Raw genomic sequence first — 17,395 nt, 5'->3', positions numbered from 1 at the left:
TAAAGCCCTCTCCTTCCTTTCCCTGGAAGACATTTACTTATATATATATGTTTTTAACTTATATTTCTTATGTTGTTTTATATTTTTTACTTATATTTACTTATATTCTAAGGTAAAACCTAAAGACATTTTCCCCTCTCCTCTGGAGCAGATTTGCTTAATGAGTAATCTCTCTCCCTCTGCAAGGTAGTTTCAATCCTTTCAGTGTTTCAGACTCAACAGTTACATGAGCAAATAAATTATTTTTTCTTATTTATTAATTCATTCAACAAATATTTGCCAAGAGGCTACTGCACTATGTGCCGTGCATTTTCCTACACAACAAAGCAAAGAAAAATTCCTGCCCTCATGGAGATTATATTGTAGAAAATGGAAACAAAATACAAAATAAACAAGTAAAATACACAGTGCTAAATGATGATAAGGGTTATTAAGAAAGAAAAAGCAGGAAACGGAAATAAGTATGGGGGAGGGAGGAGATTTCAAGTTTTTGTTAGGTGATCAAACACCTTACAGATGAAGTGATATTTGAGCAAGCACCTAAAGGAGATAAGGAAGTGAGTCATATGGATATCTGGAGAAGAGCATTCCAGGCCAGGGGAACAGCAAGTGCAAAATATCTATTTAACGAAGAGCAAAGAGGCCTGCGTGGAGTGAGTAGTGGACACAATAGTAAAATCTGAGTTTAGAGAAAGATCCTGCGTGAAGGAGGGACAGCAGGACCACAAAACTAGGTCATTTTAAGGACCTGAAGTTGTACTCTGAGTTACGTGGGAAGCCACTGAAGGATCCTGAGGAAGAAGTGATGTGATCTCTTACTTTTCAAAATGATGACACTAATATCCTGAGGCTGATATTCTGCAAGCAACAGTAATAGCAGGGAGGCTTGTTAGAAATCATTTAGAAGGAAAGAGAGGATGGTGTTGAACCAGAGTGACCCAAGTAGAGGTGATGAGAACTGGTCAGATTCCAGATATTTTGAAGCCAACAGAATATACTGAAAGATTCTGTGAGAGAAGTGAAAGAAAAAGAGTCAAGGATAAGTTCAAGGTTTGGGGTCTGAGCAAAACAAGAATGGAGTTGCCACTTACAGAGATGGGAAGGACTGATTTTTTAATTGGATTTCTATCACTGGCATGCAAAAAAAACGCTGACAGACAGAAAAATGTATGCCAGAAATCAGGTAATATAAATGACAGCCCAAAATGTGGAACTGACTGAATTAATAATAAAAGTGAAGAAAATTTGATATCCGTTTATTGTAGGGTGAGAAATCAGCAATCCTTAACAAGCAAAACAGCTGGTAAATTGCCACCTCTTATAAATCAGGCTATGTACCTACTAAGGATGTATCTGAAAGGATACTTAGTAGAAAAAAAAAAAGTTAGGATCTTGGTATATTGCCTACTACATAGCAGTCTTCAGCAAGGTCCTTCAAAAAAGAAGGAAATTTTGAGTGAAGTCTTAATAAAAGGAAAATCTTTTCAGTCTTTCACTACAAATCAAACATGGCTGATAATCTCACAGTTGACAGAGTTGAAAATCAAATATCCCTAAACTAAAATTAAGCCTTTAACCATACAAAAAACAAAAGGTAGGAAAAGCCTAGTGCTCCAGGCGCTTACCCAAGCATCCTAGCAAAGAAGACCTTTACCCATAATATAAAGAAGCATCCACTATGAAACAGCCTGGGAACCGGGGCAAATTATCTGTGCATTGTTACCTCAAGAAGTTGCTCTGAATGGCCCAGAGAGAGAGGCCAAGAAGGAAATTGAGAAGCCTAGGATTTGTATGGTTTCTCAACCTCAGTACTGCTGACATTTTACACTGGAAAATTCTTTGTTGTGGGAAGCTGTCCTGTGCATTGTAGGTTGATTAACAGTATCCTTGGGCTCTACCTACTAGATGCCAGTGACTCCTGCCTAGTCCCTCCCCCACTGTGACAATAAAAATGTCTCCAGACATTGCCAAATGTCCCGAGTTAAAAATTATCCCCTGTTGGAGAACCACTTGGTTAGGATGATGGGCGAAGTTGTTTAGAGACATACCAGGCAACGGTTTGATTCAAGGACTAGGATTTGGGCTTTGGGTACTTGGGAGAAGTTGATCAAACGCAAATAAATCGAAACTTTCCAAGTTTATAAGAAAGCTATATTGCCTAAGAAACTTCCAACAAAGATTTGTTACTATTCAACCCCTAAGATGTTTCCCAGGACCCCAACCCCTCATCAACAGAAAACGGGCAGTGCAGTCGCCAGTAAGGGAATTCCTCTCAGTACTCATCTTGGCTGTGACCAGGAGGACACAGAACCAAGAAGATCTTCCCAGGTGGTAGAACCAGAAAGAGCCATATTAGCTAATCAAAAATCATGTTCCACTGCCAAGACAAAGAGTCCTTACCATCCCTGTCCAATGATATATGCATATATCTTGGATGAGGAAATCTCTCTGGGTTGTTTCCCCTTTTTCTCTTTTCTAATCGAGAGTTTTTATTGTCCTTATGCTATTTTCTTTCTATCACTGAACACTGGCCTTATTACAATTAGTTATAGTCATCATTTAACCATAAGTTCCTAAGACCCTAAGGCTATCTATTCAAACAGAATGGAGAGAAATTACCCAGAAATCCTAGATGTAAAGTTAGATACGGTAATTAATTAAACAAGTCTTTGAATTGTCTTCCTTTATTGGGGGGCAGGTTGCACTGGAAGTTGTAAGTGAAAGGTTAGCATTATGTTGGATGAAGGCATTTTTTCAAGGGTATATATGTAAAGGAGGACATGTATGCACATTGGGAGGATTATAGCACATATTCTCTAGTTATGTTTACCCAGCATCCACTCTCCCTTCCTATGGTCACAGTACCTTCTTTTTCTTTCAGTGAACGACCAACTCTGACTCTCAGTCCATGTGGCTGACCACATGGACCACTCCCAGTTCCAACAGTCAGCATGTGATCCAGATCTGGCCCATCATAATATGTCACTCCCTGACCACAGGATCAAGGATGGAAATATGACCCAATTCATTCAATGAGATGTATTTAAGGACTTTTGCTAAAACTATGGGTAACAGAAGCTCTTTTTATGTTGGGCTTGCTAAACTGAAAGAATGTAAGCCTGGAGCCATCAGAGAGCTCCACATGGAGAATGCCTACCAGCAAGTATATCTAATACAAGAGAAAGCCACTGAGTACATCCTGAGACCATTGTTTGAGCCCTTGAATCCATCTGTGCTTAAAAAGAGAACATTCCTGTTCTTCCCAGTGCCCTAAGCTAGTATGAGTAGGATTTTGGTCTCATGCAACTGAAAGGTATTGAAAAAATCTAATATTTTACCAGTTACTAGACAAAACTGCTATCAGTTTTCAGGTGAAAGAACTGAAGCTATAAGAATCAAATTATTTGCCTAAATTCATACAACTAATTACTGGTAGCATAGATTCAACCCTAAGCAGGTCTGGTTCTAATATCCATGTTCTTTCTACTACATCACACTCTTGGGAAAACCGTTTGAAACTTCTCTATGCTTTATAATTATCCGTAGCCATAACGTAAGTCCTTACATGGAGTGAGCATTCTATTAACATTTGTTGAATGACCAAAAAAGGAAGAATCATATACCTTCCTGCTCTTTGTCTCATTCCTGAAACAACTTGCCTCTTATGTGACACAGAACAATTCTGAATTATTTTTATAATGGAGGCTACCTTGAGGACATGTCTATTTCTTTACTATCTCATCCTCTTTCAAAAACGGTGATATTACTGTATGTAATAGCAAGTGTCTCTAAGCTACGTCACGTCAATCCTAGAATGCCAGTTCCAGTCACAGGGTAAATCAGGCTCCTTAGAAAAGTAGGAAATCAGAACCTTAGAAAGAGGCCATCATCAAGGTTTAGCTACTATTCTGTTATAATTAACTGTGAAAGTCAGAAAAGGACACCCATATTATCCTACAAGTGAGGATACTGTTGTTTATGTTAATATTTTAAGATATTTGTAAGAACTATATTAACTTCTGGAAAGTAGCAGCTATGAATAAACAGTCAAATCTCTTTCAAATACTATTGTTGAGGGTGGGAGAGAAGGGAAGCAGGACAGAATTTATGAATATAAGATCCCTGACATTTTCAAGAAATCTGTCTAAAAACCATGAGAATTTTTGACAGAGCTGGAACACTCAGTATAAATGTTTCACAAGTCAACTCCTGTTTCCCTAAAAGTTGATTGTGGATTGGTGGATTGTGTTGTGATGGATTGATTCACACCCAGATGAAAGACTCACTGGATTCAACATTCTATTTTTAAACTTATTTTAAAATGTCTATTTTTTGGCTAAGATCCACCACTTTCTTAGGCCTCTTTACTTTTTCTTCACTTCTAGCAGCTTTCTTTTTCTTTTTCGGGAAAATTTTTTACAAAGAAACAAGGTTTTATCACTTGACAAAAGTTACAATATAGAACAACCTCAAACAGAGAACAAAGCCAAGGCAAGATATAAACACTGGCCAGTTAGCTAAGGTTATGCATATCTTAGGGTCTCACTTCCAACAGGAGGAATTTACTTCAGCAAAACTGCAAATATTTCAACATGGACCTTCAGTTACTCCCAAACAGCTAAAACTGCTGTTAAATCCAGGACTGCTAATGCTAATATTTAGGTTTTTATCATTTGTATTTATTTCAGGTTTAGCATATGAAAGACCTAAATTCAAATCCCAGGTATCGCTTTATAGCTGGGTCTCCTTTGATAAAGGATGTGATCTAAGATTAGTTCCAGATCAAAAAGAAAATACAAGCTATCCAACCTATAGAGCTGTCATGAAAATCAAAACAAATGTACAAAAATGCCTAGCACTTTTAGCAGGCACTAAAAAAGTGTTAATGCCCCTTCCCCCTGACAATATCTGAATCCACATCATTTACTCAAAAACTTCTACTGACAGAAACTGTTTCTACCTTCAAGGTTAAAATGTTGAGTAAGGGAGAAAAAAGAACTATGCATAAACAAATAATTATAATACAATATATTATATATATCCCTATACATACATGCATACATATATATTAGTAAGACAGAGAAATCAGCCTCCTGCTTCGTAAAAAGTTTCTATTGTATACAAATGTAGATAAAGATTCTTATACTTTGTCCAATATAATTGTTTACAAATAATTAGGATAGTGACCTATCAAGTTATTTGTCATTAATAATTATCTGAAACAACTGCATTGTTTAGTTCCCTTTAATTACTCTACTATTGCTAATTTATTCAATACATAGAAAGTAAAGAGGCCTGACAAAGCGATGGTACTTAACCAGAATATATAACTTTGGAGTAAATTCAGAATGGATATGAAATGCGACAGTGACTGGATCCGCATCATTAGAAAGTTTAGAAAGATCATCATAAACTACAGACTCTATACTGAAACAAATAGGTGATGCTTAAAAATGTCTCCTTTGCTCCTACCAAAGCAAAATTTGTAAAACCTTACAAAAGTTGAAATGATGGTTAACTTGCATAAGAATGTATATAGAAAGCATGTGATTCTGAATGAAATATAATTCAAAGAAAGTCAGAACACTGTATAAGAATTTTCATTGGGGCCAGCCCCGTGGCTTGGCGGTTAAGTGCGCACTCTGCTGCTGGTGGCCGGGGTTCGGATCCAAGCACGCACCACTTGTCCAGCCATGCTGAGGCGGCGTCCCACATACAGCAACTAGAAGGATGTGCAACTATGACATACAACTATCTACTGGGGCCTTGGGGAGAAAAACGGAAAAAAAAAAAGGAGGAGGATTGGCAATAGATGTTAGCATAGGGCCAGTCTTCCTCAGCAAAAAGAGGAGGATCCGCATGCATGTTAGCTCAGGGCTGATCTTCCTCACAAAAAAAAAAAAAAAGAATTTTCATGAAGTAAAAGGTAGTGTGGCTCTTAGGGTGGCTACTGACCCATTCATTATCAAAACTGAATATTGACAGAAAAGTCAAATACATTTTTCTTTATATAGTGTGAAATTAATAAAAGAGCCCCACCAACTGACAAGAAAAGCTTGGAAAATCCTCCCAAGCTGACAACATTCAGGGAGCAGAAAGGACACAAACTACAGAAGTGTTCAACTCCAAAGAGAAAACATATCCAAGAAACAGCAGCAAGCATCAGGCATTACAGTGACTAAGGACTAACTCTTCCACTTTGTGACAATGAAGCAGGCTTTGTGACACAAAAGTCAAGAGTAAGAACTTTCACATGTATACTAATGATGTAATGCAAAATCATCCAGCCTTCATTCTAGAAATAAAAAATTGTTTAATAACTTTGACGACTGGAGTCCTATTTATAGAATCATTAAGAGTCTGACGGGATCACTTATATTTTTCGATTAAATTTGACTATATTTTATGGAGGTAGTTAGTCACAAAGGTTTCAAGAAATACCACTTGCTAATGTCAAGGGTCTAATGAACATAGTTTTTTTAAATCTTCACTTCCAACTGTATATTACACATACTATTTCCACATAAGATGAGCTATTTAAGAGCAATCTCATTCATAGCAATGTAATTTTAAAGATACTGTCTGACTGAGCCAATGTAAAGAGCATTTTTATATACCAAACACCTAGAATATAAATATTCTATTATTAAGAGTTTGCCCTTCTCCTAAGGCCATTTGTCCCACTATGGAAATACTTTTTCTGCAAGTAAAATAATTTATACTGGAAAACTAATTTTGATTTTTCTACAATAATTAGTGTTATTTTATTTACAATAAAGACCATGGTGCTGTTACTCAAATATTTTTAAAGGTTCATTATCAGTTACTCTGACTTCTAAATGTATTCTTCATTGTCAATTACATAAAATTAGTCTAGTAATCTTTTCTTCTGTGGCATAAGACTGATAAGAAAAAGTGGGAAGGCATTCATTTCAGGAAAATGTAGAAGTAACTTGGGTCTCAACTGCAGTTCTATAAGGTGTGTCTCAGTTATCTGTTACTAATAATAGTTATACACATTTTTTAATGACTCACTTTCTTCAATAAATCAGTGTAAATTCAAGTTTATCCCTATAACAATGTCATTCTCAATCACTTACATTCTGACAAACTTTCCTGAGTGGGACAGGACAAGATGGAACTACAGAGAGCATGCTAGGAAACAGCACATTAGAATATGTCACACATGTAAATATCTTGTACTTGGATGGGAAAAAATACTGAGAATCACTGACTTGGATTACAAAATGTTTGCTTTACTGTTGGATGAGACAATAAGGACTATCTGGTTCAACTTCTAACTCTTTACTCAGTTCAGTGCTTGCTTCACGACACCCAAAAACTATAGGCTGATCTGTGCATTAAACTATAAGTGAATGTTCTTTAAGAATTAGAACACTATGGGGGCCGGCCCTGTGGCCGAGTGGCTAAAGTTCCGTGCACTCCACTTCGGTGGCCTGGGTTTGCAGGTTCAGATCCCAGGTGCAGACCTACTTCACTCATCAGCCATGCTGTAGCGGCATCCCACATATAAAACAGAGGAAGACTGGCACAGATGTTAGCTCAGGGCAAGTCCTCCTCAGCAAAAAAAAAAAAAAAAAAAAGAATTAGAACGCTATGCTTATAGAACACGCATTTTAAAATAGGGATATTTATAAAATATCGTTCCCTAAAAAACAATCATACACATCAGCAGAAAGCAGAAAACATTCAACTAAGAGTTTTATGTGTTATTACATTTGAAAACAATGTTTAAACAGATTAAATAAATGTGATTTAAGGTCAGGAGGAACACTAGTTAGAAATTTAAGAAAATAACATTTAGCTTTTCTGTACCACTTTTAAGCAAATATTTGTGGTTTAAAAAGAAAAGAATTTTGGAAAACCATCCAACAACAGATGATAATCTAAGGTGAAAGAAAAATAACTCAGGAATTCAGATAAACTAGACACATTTTGAGGTCAAAGTATTTAAAGGAAATTTCTGATTATCCCTACCTGAGATACAGTAATTGAAGAACTATACAAGAACAGCTAATTTGAGATATTGCTAATTATTTCTTTTGTTTATACAAATGCAAATGTCATTCAATTTCAGTAAACCTAATGTACATTATTTTAATTTCCTAAATCTAAAATTTAGGGACTTTTAGGATGGTAAAATAAACCCAGTAATATTAGTAGAGATAAAATTAAAGCTACCATGTAAGGAACTGAATATGGAAATTGAGGACTTCCTAAATTCAGGCAGAACTAGATTGTCTCATTTCTTCTTCCTAACAACCTTGTGCAGCAATTTTATCATCCTCATTTTACAGATGAGGAAACTATGGTTTAAAGAGATTAAGTAACTTGCCCATGTTCCCACAGAAGAAAATCCTGATTTCTGACTGAAACCCGGATTATTTGGCTTCAAAATAAATAAATCTTCTTTCACTACACTCTTCAACCTGGCAAGAAACACACTAAAATTTTCAATCTTTTAATTAAAACATTCTAAAGGAGGAGAGAATATCAAACTTAGAGTGAGTAGTGATGATGTATAGATTAAAAATTATCATAGTTTGATAAGTATATATGAATATTTAAGAAATAATTCCAAATCATGCACATTAAATTTTAAAAAGCTGAATATGTAATATCCCAAAAATAGAGAAATCTAAAAATTTTTGTAGAAAGGCACTAAGCAAACTTTATCTTACCTAGACATTTTGAATTTCAAAAAAAACCTTGAGAGGCCCCATATTTTGTCAGCCATACAGCAATTTCATGTAGGTAACTAGGATTATATTTATTCTTACAAAATGAGAAAAAGTAGATAATTGCTTGGGTCTGATTCTTTTGTTCTGACTCTAATTTGTCCTCTATTTATTCTTTTCCATTTTCCTCCAAATCTTGGAGCCCTCTTCTAATTTAGGGTAACTGAGTCTCAAGTTCAGGAACTCCTGCAAGTTTAGCAAGGGTAGATATACGGCAATGAAGACCATAAAACTGCAATGATTGGTAGAGTGTTACAGAAGAAATAAAAGTTTCAGTCATTTTCCAAAGCATCAACTACTGTGGAATTATTGGTGACTTTTCTTCTCTACAGCTTTCTGAACTGATTTTAAAGCATTTAACTTTTATAATAAAAATAAAAGTAGGAAAAGAAGAAGAAAAGGAAAGAAGGCAGGCAGCAGGGGGTAAAATAAAATCTGGAACTTTGATTAAATAATATCTAAACATCTTATTCTTTCCAAATTTCCAAAACTATGACCTGCTTGTTCCCTTTAATCTCTCAATGATGTAGCAAATTAACCATACATAAGCATGCCAAAGTCAAATGAGATATGGAAAAATAATAATGAGCCAATCCAAAGATCTATAAATTCTGAGACATAGCTCAATGTCAATATTTAAGAAATTAGCTATATAAATGAGCTAACTATGAAAAACAGATTTAGGGTATACTAAAACTGAAAGGCGGGATTCAAATAAAGAAGAGCGCAGGAATTTCCTAGGTATGGAAAAATTACAAATATAATATATATATGGGAACTTATATCCATTTCTTATTCTTTTATTATAAACTGAAGTTCTATATTAAAATATTCCTTTAGAACACCATGAAACAACACCCAGGAAAGTTTTGAGTCCTATCAAAATACTGACTTAAATCTCTCTAGATAATTACTTCATTTCCCATCACATAGTTTTACTAAAAAGTGTTCAGATTTGTAAGCTTTCTTTTTCCATTACAAAAATACATTCTTATTCCAAAACAACGTACATAAGATTGATCCAAGTTATTAAGTATGTTACCAAAACATTGCATAATTGATAGTTCCTTGGACCTGTCTTCCAAAGAAGAGGATCATTTAAAAATCAAGTACAAACCTTTAATTTATTAACACAGGAGTCCAATTTTAAAACAAAACTTTTATTTGTATAACAAGTTCATTAAATTTCCTTTTTTTCTGATTACCGAAATCCAATTTACTTATCTGGGCCTTGATTTATAAAGATGATGACTTCCTACTCATTCACAAGACTGCTTTACAATAGTCTTATGCAGTTATATTACTACAGTTTTTATAAATACTATTTCCATCTACAAACGGAAATAAGCACCTCACAATATCTTGGTCTGATATATATTTACGCTGGTTTTCAAACTTGATCATTTCAGTTCCTTAATATTTACTATGTAATAGCTGTCTTGAAAATGTTAGTGCTGCGCAGGTGGTTCGGTAGTTACTGTACAATTCAACTTTTCTGCATTGTTTGAAATTTTTCATAGTGAAATACTGGAAGAAAGAAAATAGCAAATTTGAGAAGTTCACAGACCAGAATTCTAGCTACATAACAGTTGAAGATAAAATGAAAGTGATTTGTCTGCTAACAAGTCTGAATTATTTCTTCCAAACTACTGACATCAACCTTCGAAGTAGTACAGAAGTGGCATTAACAGGACCCTAAATAATTTTACATAATTTATATATATTTAACGCTGCCAACCATCAGCACAAAAGAGAAGCAGATCTTAACCAGAGGTCTTTCTTGGAAGTAAACAGAGAAAAAGTATCCAAGTACGCCTACGTACTCTCAATATATCCCCAATACCTTTGGACCCAGAGTTCCCCTGGCTCAAGAGTACTAACTAGCAGAAAAGATTTCCTGGATTAGAAAAGATACACTCAGCCTTCCTTTGCATTGCCTGACAAACGTACGGCTCTTCACCAATGTATCTTCCTAAAGACCATACAGGTATACCAGGACTACAACACTGCACTAATGAAATAACTGTATTTTGCAATAGTTTTTTTTAATCCTGTTCCCATTCCATAGGTTGAAAAATATTTTCTAGGCTTTAATCACTGAAATAGTTTGGGTCTATTCTTACTGACTTTTCCGTTACACTTTTATATACGGTGCCTCCACTTGAGAAGTTTTTTTATTTTCTTAAACTATCTGGAGAAAGAGGAAAATCGTACTCTACTTTTAGAGCAGTTTACGTCAAAGTAACAACGAGACTACTATGGATATACGCAGTTTGTTATTAATTAAAAACATTAAAGCTTTTTTTTTTAACCATAAGGCCAACAAAAATGAAAGACTATCAGCTTAAATAAATTATTATATTCGGGATTGCACAGCACTAGATATCAAAATCACAAATGTACAAAGAAAAAAGCGACAACTTCACAGTTAACTCCTTAATTTGTGACCTACCAACACCAACCCACTTAGCGGGTTTCAGAAAGTTGATACTGCGACTCCAAGGCAGAAAGCGGCCCCGAAGGTGCCTACAAACACCTCCTCCTCAACCCTAAATGGCAAAGAGAGAGCAGAAACTGCCCGGCTGCACCAGCCTCACAACAGTTTCTCTCTCGCCTATCTCTTCAGGAGTCACCTCGGGTCAAGACAGGAGCAGGGATGGGAGGTGAGGGATAAAGGCAGGAGGTGGGGAAGCAGACGTGCGGGAGACGAGCTGGGGGCGGACTGCGCGGGTCCAGGGAGACTGCAGGGCCCCAGAGCCGGGAAGGGACTGGGCGAACAACTAGGGGTTCGGGTGGCCGCACCCGCCCAAAGGCAGCGTCAGGAGAGGAGTGCGCCGTGAGACGGGGGTGCGGGCGTGACGGGCGGCGCCCACAATTCCCCGTACACCGCCCCACACCCCGCAGCCCCCCAACCCGGCGACGGGGCGGGGCCGCTGCGCCCGCCTCAGCCCTTTCGCGCCGGCACCCGCCCCCTCAGCCTCCAGTCCCGGGTTGGTGGGAGGGGCGGGCCTCGCCACGCCGGGTGGGCAGCCCGGCCCAAGCCCCAACCAGGAATGCTCCGCCGCGGGCGGAGGACGGGCGGGAGACCCCGCAGCCTGGGGCGGGAGGGGGTTGGCTGAGGGCGGAGGAAGAGCCTTCGGCGCAGCCGCCGCAGCCAGGGCTGAGTCCCAGGCGCCCCCCTGAGGGCAGGGAATGTTGCCCCCGTTCTCAGCTTGCCTTCCCTCCTCTTCCCCCCTCCCCCGGCGTTACCCCGGGCAACAGCGACTGCCGCCGGCGGCGCAAAACTCACCTACCTAGAACCTGACAAGCAGGAGCCCCTCAGACACGGGAGCCAGTCGCCACCCCGCGTCACGGGGGCCGCCACAGCCAATGGGCGCCGCTGTCACAAGCCTCTGCGGCCAATCCAGCTGCTCTCCGGTCTCCGGGCACCCTAGAGGCCTCAGCCAATGGGCACGGGCGGAAGGCGGGCGCTGCCGCCCGGCCCCCAACCCCCTCCTTTACCACCTCCCAGGAGGCGGGGCGCGGCTGATTGGCCCGAGCCCCCGAGAGGTGGGACTCGGGCTCGGCTCCGGGCCGGGTGGGCGCGCGCGCACCGGGGCTCCGGGCGCTTCGGAGGCAGGCGTGGAGCTGTGGCTGCCGCCCTCTGGCCGTGCTCCTCGGCTCGGGTGGGGTTCCGAGGTCCTCTTTGCTCGTGCTGCTCTCCTCGTCACTCTAACCCGCTCTTCTCCAGCCGGTGTCCAGGGCTGCCGGGGTGGGAGTGGGGGCGAGATGGGGCCGGAGGAAGACGGCAGCGTCACAGGAAACTTGGGGAGGCTCGCCTGGCCGTGGCCGGGAAGTGGCCGGGCCGGGGGTGATAAGCTGGGGCCTCCTGGAAAGGACTACCCAGCGGGTCGACAGCCGGAAAGGAATTCGGAGAGTGGGGGCGGAGGCGTGATTAAAATGTTAAGTGTGCCCGCGGGGTGCTGGGCGATCCCGGGAGCTGAAATCTTTGGGAACGGAAGCAGCTTTGGGGCTGCGGACCAACCCCCTCAATACGCACTTTTCACCCTCAGAATCAGTTCCTTTTTCCTGTACGTTTTACTTGCCTCTATTTTAACATTGATTCCTTTAGAATGGTTTTCAGCTTTTCCAATGGACTCAGTGCCTTAAAGGCAGGAACTGTGTCCTCCTCATTCCTGTAATTCCCGGTGCCTGAGACTGTCTTTAAAAAATGTTTAGACACTCAATGCTGGAATTGTGATGGATGCTGAGCATCCAGCAGGTCCTGTGATGGTCCTCTATAATAAGTCCTTACCTCTTCGGAAGTCCAGAATGCGTGAAAAACCGAAATTAGTTTGCTCTTCCAGCGAGGGCTGCTTCTGAAGCGTCCTTCACCAAAAGAATTTAGTGGAAGATGAGTAATGTGAGCTAAACAAAGATAACTAGGTGATCTGTAACAGTATGATAGGTGTTATTAGTCACTATTCGAGGGTGTGTTCCCGTAGCCAACTTTTTAAGGCATTGTATTCTTTCTGTTGGTTGAACCACATTCTTTGCCTGGAGCAAATCTAAAGTCAACCGCATTTCCACCTCCCCCCCCTGAAACTTTTGAGTTAGGTGAAGAGTGGTGAATTTTTTTTTCTAAACAGGGTTATTTCTTTGAGGATGGTGAGCAGCCCTACACATAGAAAAACATGAATTCTAGTTACAAAATAAATGTCATGGGGATGTAATGTACAGCATGGTGACTATTGTTAATACTGTATTGCATATTTGAAAATTGCTAAGAGTAGATCTTGAGTCCTCCAAACAAGTAAAAAAAAAAATTGTAACTATGTATTGTGATCGATGTTAACTAGACTTATTGTGGTGATCATTTCGCAGTATATACAAATACTGAATCATGTTGTACACCTGAAACTAATATTATATGTTTAAGTTATACCACAATAAAAAAAAGGAGAAGAACACCACTATCTCCCAGTTTCTGTGGGAGAGTAGGAGCGTAACTTTGGGTGGGCAAACTGCTCCAAGTTGCAAAACTGCTTTCTGTCATTAAGATATGAGAAGTTGGTTTTTCCTCTGGATAAAGCTAAGCAGCTAACACAGATGGTCACCCCAATGACCAAATAAAGTGAAGAGGAATTATGTGTGCAAATGATGTTGTAAGGGCTCTTACTTGAGGACTACATAGTTATTGTTTATCTTGAAAACATATGTAATGAGTTGTATCTGCTTGGCTGTATAAAAGGGTGCGATTTCTTTCTATCTTTGCAATCTCTTTGCTGATTGCCTGTAATGTTTAATGTCTATTCAATAATAAAAGTATTTTATTTCTCCACTACCTTTGTTGAGAGGATTTATGGGTTGGGAGAAGATTTTAATTCTATTTCCCCAACAACACCCATGTCCAAAATATTGAGACTATGAAATTAAGGAAAGTAATTACTTCTTAGTTTTTAATTTGATCTCGAACATGATCTCACATTAGGTGACACCTTATTGCTGAACTACAAATACACTTAATAGAGTCAGAAATGATAATAAAGTTAATGTTGGGAATGTATTTTATAGTGACTGTTAACTGCATAAAATAGAAAAGAAATTAATTTTCTGTGAATATTGAATGTGGTATATGTCATGTCAATATGAATGAAATCAATGAATGTGCATTAAATGACTTTGAGGATTGCTTCACCAAGGCATATCTTTTCCAAGAACCTTAGGGTTTCTCTACTTGTATACAAAGGGAATCTAAATCTGGAAAGATGTGATTGGGGAATTAGTTATTATATATTTACAGAAAGTAGCTTTGAATAAATATCTAATGGTAAAAATAGAATTGTTTGATATACATGGTGTGTGCATGTTTTAAGGAACTCCAATCTCTGACAACAGAACAAATTTCCAGTTCTTCTACAGTTCTCTCAGTTCTCGCCTATTTGCTCAAGAAACTTTTTAAAAACTGCCTGCCATATGCCAAGCATTGTGCTAAGAAATGCAATTTTGAATGAATGTACTTGAAGTAAATAAATGTGCCAAAAATCGGTGCTGCATTTTTGAAATTGAAAAAAGCAATTATGCAAATTCAGTTTAAAATTTTTCCTCTGTTATAATTATCGCTTTGCATTTCAACACATTTAACAAACTTTGTTTCACCTGATTTCAAATATACTGTGCAACTTTCCTTACATCTTGTAAATGTGGGGAGAATATGAAAGAATTAAAGGAAAATAATTTCCTGTCTAGGTGATCCATGGGCTTCATAAAATATTAGCCACCCCACAGGGCCTGGAGGGATATGTATCTCAGTTGAAGGCGTTAGCATAGGATTTAAGAGATTCATCATATATCATTAAAATTTAGATCTATGTCAGGTACTACCATGACTTTTGAAATGCCACAGTACTGCCCAACTATAGATAAATAAGTCCTTAGTATATATTCCCTTTTCCCAAATACCAGTTTTTTGTTTGTCTTAATAACATTACTGACTTAGACAAATGAATACAATAACATGGATGTCAAACCTTAGGCGATTAGTAAAAAATGATTTTAAAAGTTCTTCCCTTACCCTCTCTCTCAGCCACTCACCACCATTTTCCTGTTTAATAGTTTCTCGTAACAGACTTCAAGAGAAATCTTGGCTGTGTGCCATCTTAGTTCAGTAGTCACCATACCCATCCCTAACTCTTTTCTTTCATCTATATTTCTCTTTCCTTCCTTTCTGCCAACTCCTTTGCTTTGTGACTCTCTGCTCTCTCTAATCCACAATTCATTCCTAACCACTTGCACATACCACTCCTAAAATGGAGATAGTAATGAGGCATGCAATACGGAAATCATAGCTATCTTTATTCTATACATGCTGCAGTATGTTTTCAGTGCATATAAGTCTCTTTGATTTTGAAAATTATTCCCTTGAACAAATACTATCACTAGAAGTCACATTTGTTTGAAATTTTCTTTAGGGCTTTTGGTTTTTTTTGGCTTTCCAAATTTCAAATTTTCAAAATGGCTATGTGGCTTCCTTTATTTTACAAATCTATGTAAGGAAAATAAAGGAGGGGAAAGAGGGAAGAAAAGAAGGTGAAATAGAGTTGGAGACGGAAAACTTCTATTCTGCCTTCAAACTAGATGTCAAATCCATTAACATCATCTCACAGCCATCCCTCCCAGCAAGAGGTTGGCTGTCCTCCTAGCATGTCAATACTGGTTCCCCTGCTTCCCTGACCTTCTGCTCACCATTAAGAAATACTACCACCAACATTCCCAATTAAGACATGCCCTCTCCAAAATTCCCCTGGATCGCTTAAGCTCTATCCCTTTTTAAGTCATTTTTTTAATCAGAATTTACCTGTTCTTACCCTCATTCTCTTATTCCTGGTTCAATGGACCTTCAAAGATAACTGTCAAATGTGCGCCAGTGGGAGAATGCTGGAGTAATTATTTCCAAATGTGGGTTAATGTACTAGTGTCATCAGAATCACCTGAGAACCTTTTCAAAAGTACATACTCCTAGATTTACCATCCGAAGATTCTGACTTGGAAGGTCTGGGAAGAGTTCTGTATGTTTGGAATGAGACCAATGAATCTGGTCAACATGGTGGATTAAACACCGGCACTTATCTCTGCTCCTTCCCCAGACTCCTTGGCATAGCATAAACACAGATCCAGATCATCAGAAATCTAAGACCCAGGGATCTTTGAGGGCATAGGTGAGAAGAGAGGCTGAAAATAACAGACTTGGTTGCCAGTGCAGGGGATCAGAATTGGCCACCCCAAAATGTGTCTTTTTGGCTTGATTATTTTTAAGAACAAAAGACTGAAAGAAACTTTGACCTTCCCACTAACTGCCTAAAAGAATTTAAGATAGAAGTCCTGTCCCCAGGACAGGCCATCACCATAGATAACTCTGGGTATAATAGACTGGGAGAATCCTTGCTAAGCCCATTCTTATCAAAGTTCTCTCTCTCTCACTCTCTCTTTCTCTCTCTCTCCCTCTCTCTCTTTCTAAGTCCCAAACCACTACCCTCAACTTCCTCCTTTGTCTTTAGCTGAAGATGGTATTTAAGGTGGTAGCTTCAGCCATTTTGGTGAGTTACTCGGTTTTCCTGACTTTCTCCTATGTATACGTATTATTAAACTTTGTTTGATTTTCTCCTGTTATTGTGTCTCATGTCAATTTAATTCTTAGATCAACCAGAAGAACCTATAAGGGTAAAGGAATAGTTCTTCGTCCTTACACCAGTCTCTATCAGGATTAGGTAAACCTTCAGATCACTTCCCAGCCAAGCAGCAGGTAACGCACTGCCCTAACCCAATCCAGAGACAATAAGATTTACTCCCTGATAAGGGTGAACTAGAGAAGCTCTGGTCTTGAAGACATCGAGATAGCTGAGTATAGAGGTGAGGTGTCTTCCTGCACATTGGGGTGAAGGGAATAAATGAAAGTCTGCATACTGAACTATTAAACTTCCTCTCCCACTCAGCTCCTATAATGGCGGTTTCCAGATTTATATCCTTCAGAGAGGATATTGGAGGATTCCTTTCTAGGGAAACTGACTCACTCAAGGAAAAATACTTTTGTGGATACTAGCGGTGAGGGGGGGAGATCTTCCAACAGTGTGATCCTCTGCCTAATCGCATCAAATATG

General features: G+C 38.9%; 1 protein-coding gene across 9 annotated transcripts in view; it reads right to left on the bottom strand.

Moving 5' to 3' along the window:
- The window catches only part of FER (FER tyrosine kinase), a 438,558-nt gene extending 425,992 nt beyond the window's left edge, over positions 1-12,566 (bottom strand). For 8 of the 9 annotated variants that reach the window (XR_009219711.1, XM_058538168.1, XM_058538214.1 and 5 more), the window contains exon 1: positions 12,053-12,566. The gene's annotated coding sequence lies outside the window, so the exon portion shown is untranslated. Of the gene's footprint in view, positions 1-10,110; positions 11,052-12,052 lie in introns of those variants that run through there. The other variant, XM_058538178.1, reaches the window with a different exon arrangement.
- Between the last annotated feature and the right edge of the window lie 4,829 nt (positions 12,567-17,395).

The sequence above is a fragment of the Diceros bicornis genome, chromosome 1 (genome assembly GCF_020826845.1).
Source record: "Diceros bicornis minor isolate mBicDic1 chromosome 1, mDicBic1.mat.cur, whole genome shotgun sequence".
Classification (NCBI taxonomy): domain Eukaryota; kingdom Metazoa; phylum Chordata; class Mammalia; order Perissodactyla; family Rhinocerotidae; genus Diceros; species Diceros bicornis.
Note: the sequence above shows the minus strand (reverse complement) of the source record. Positions and strands in the feature narration are given on the sequence as shown.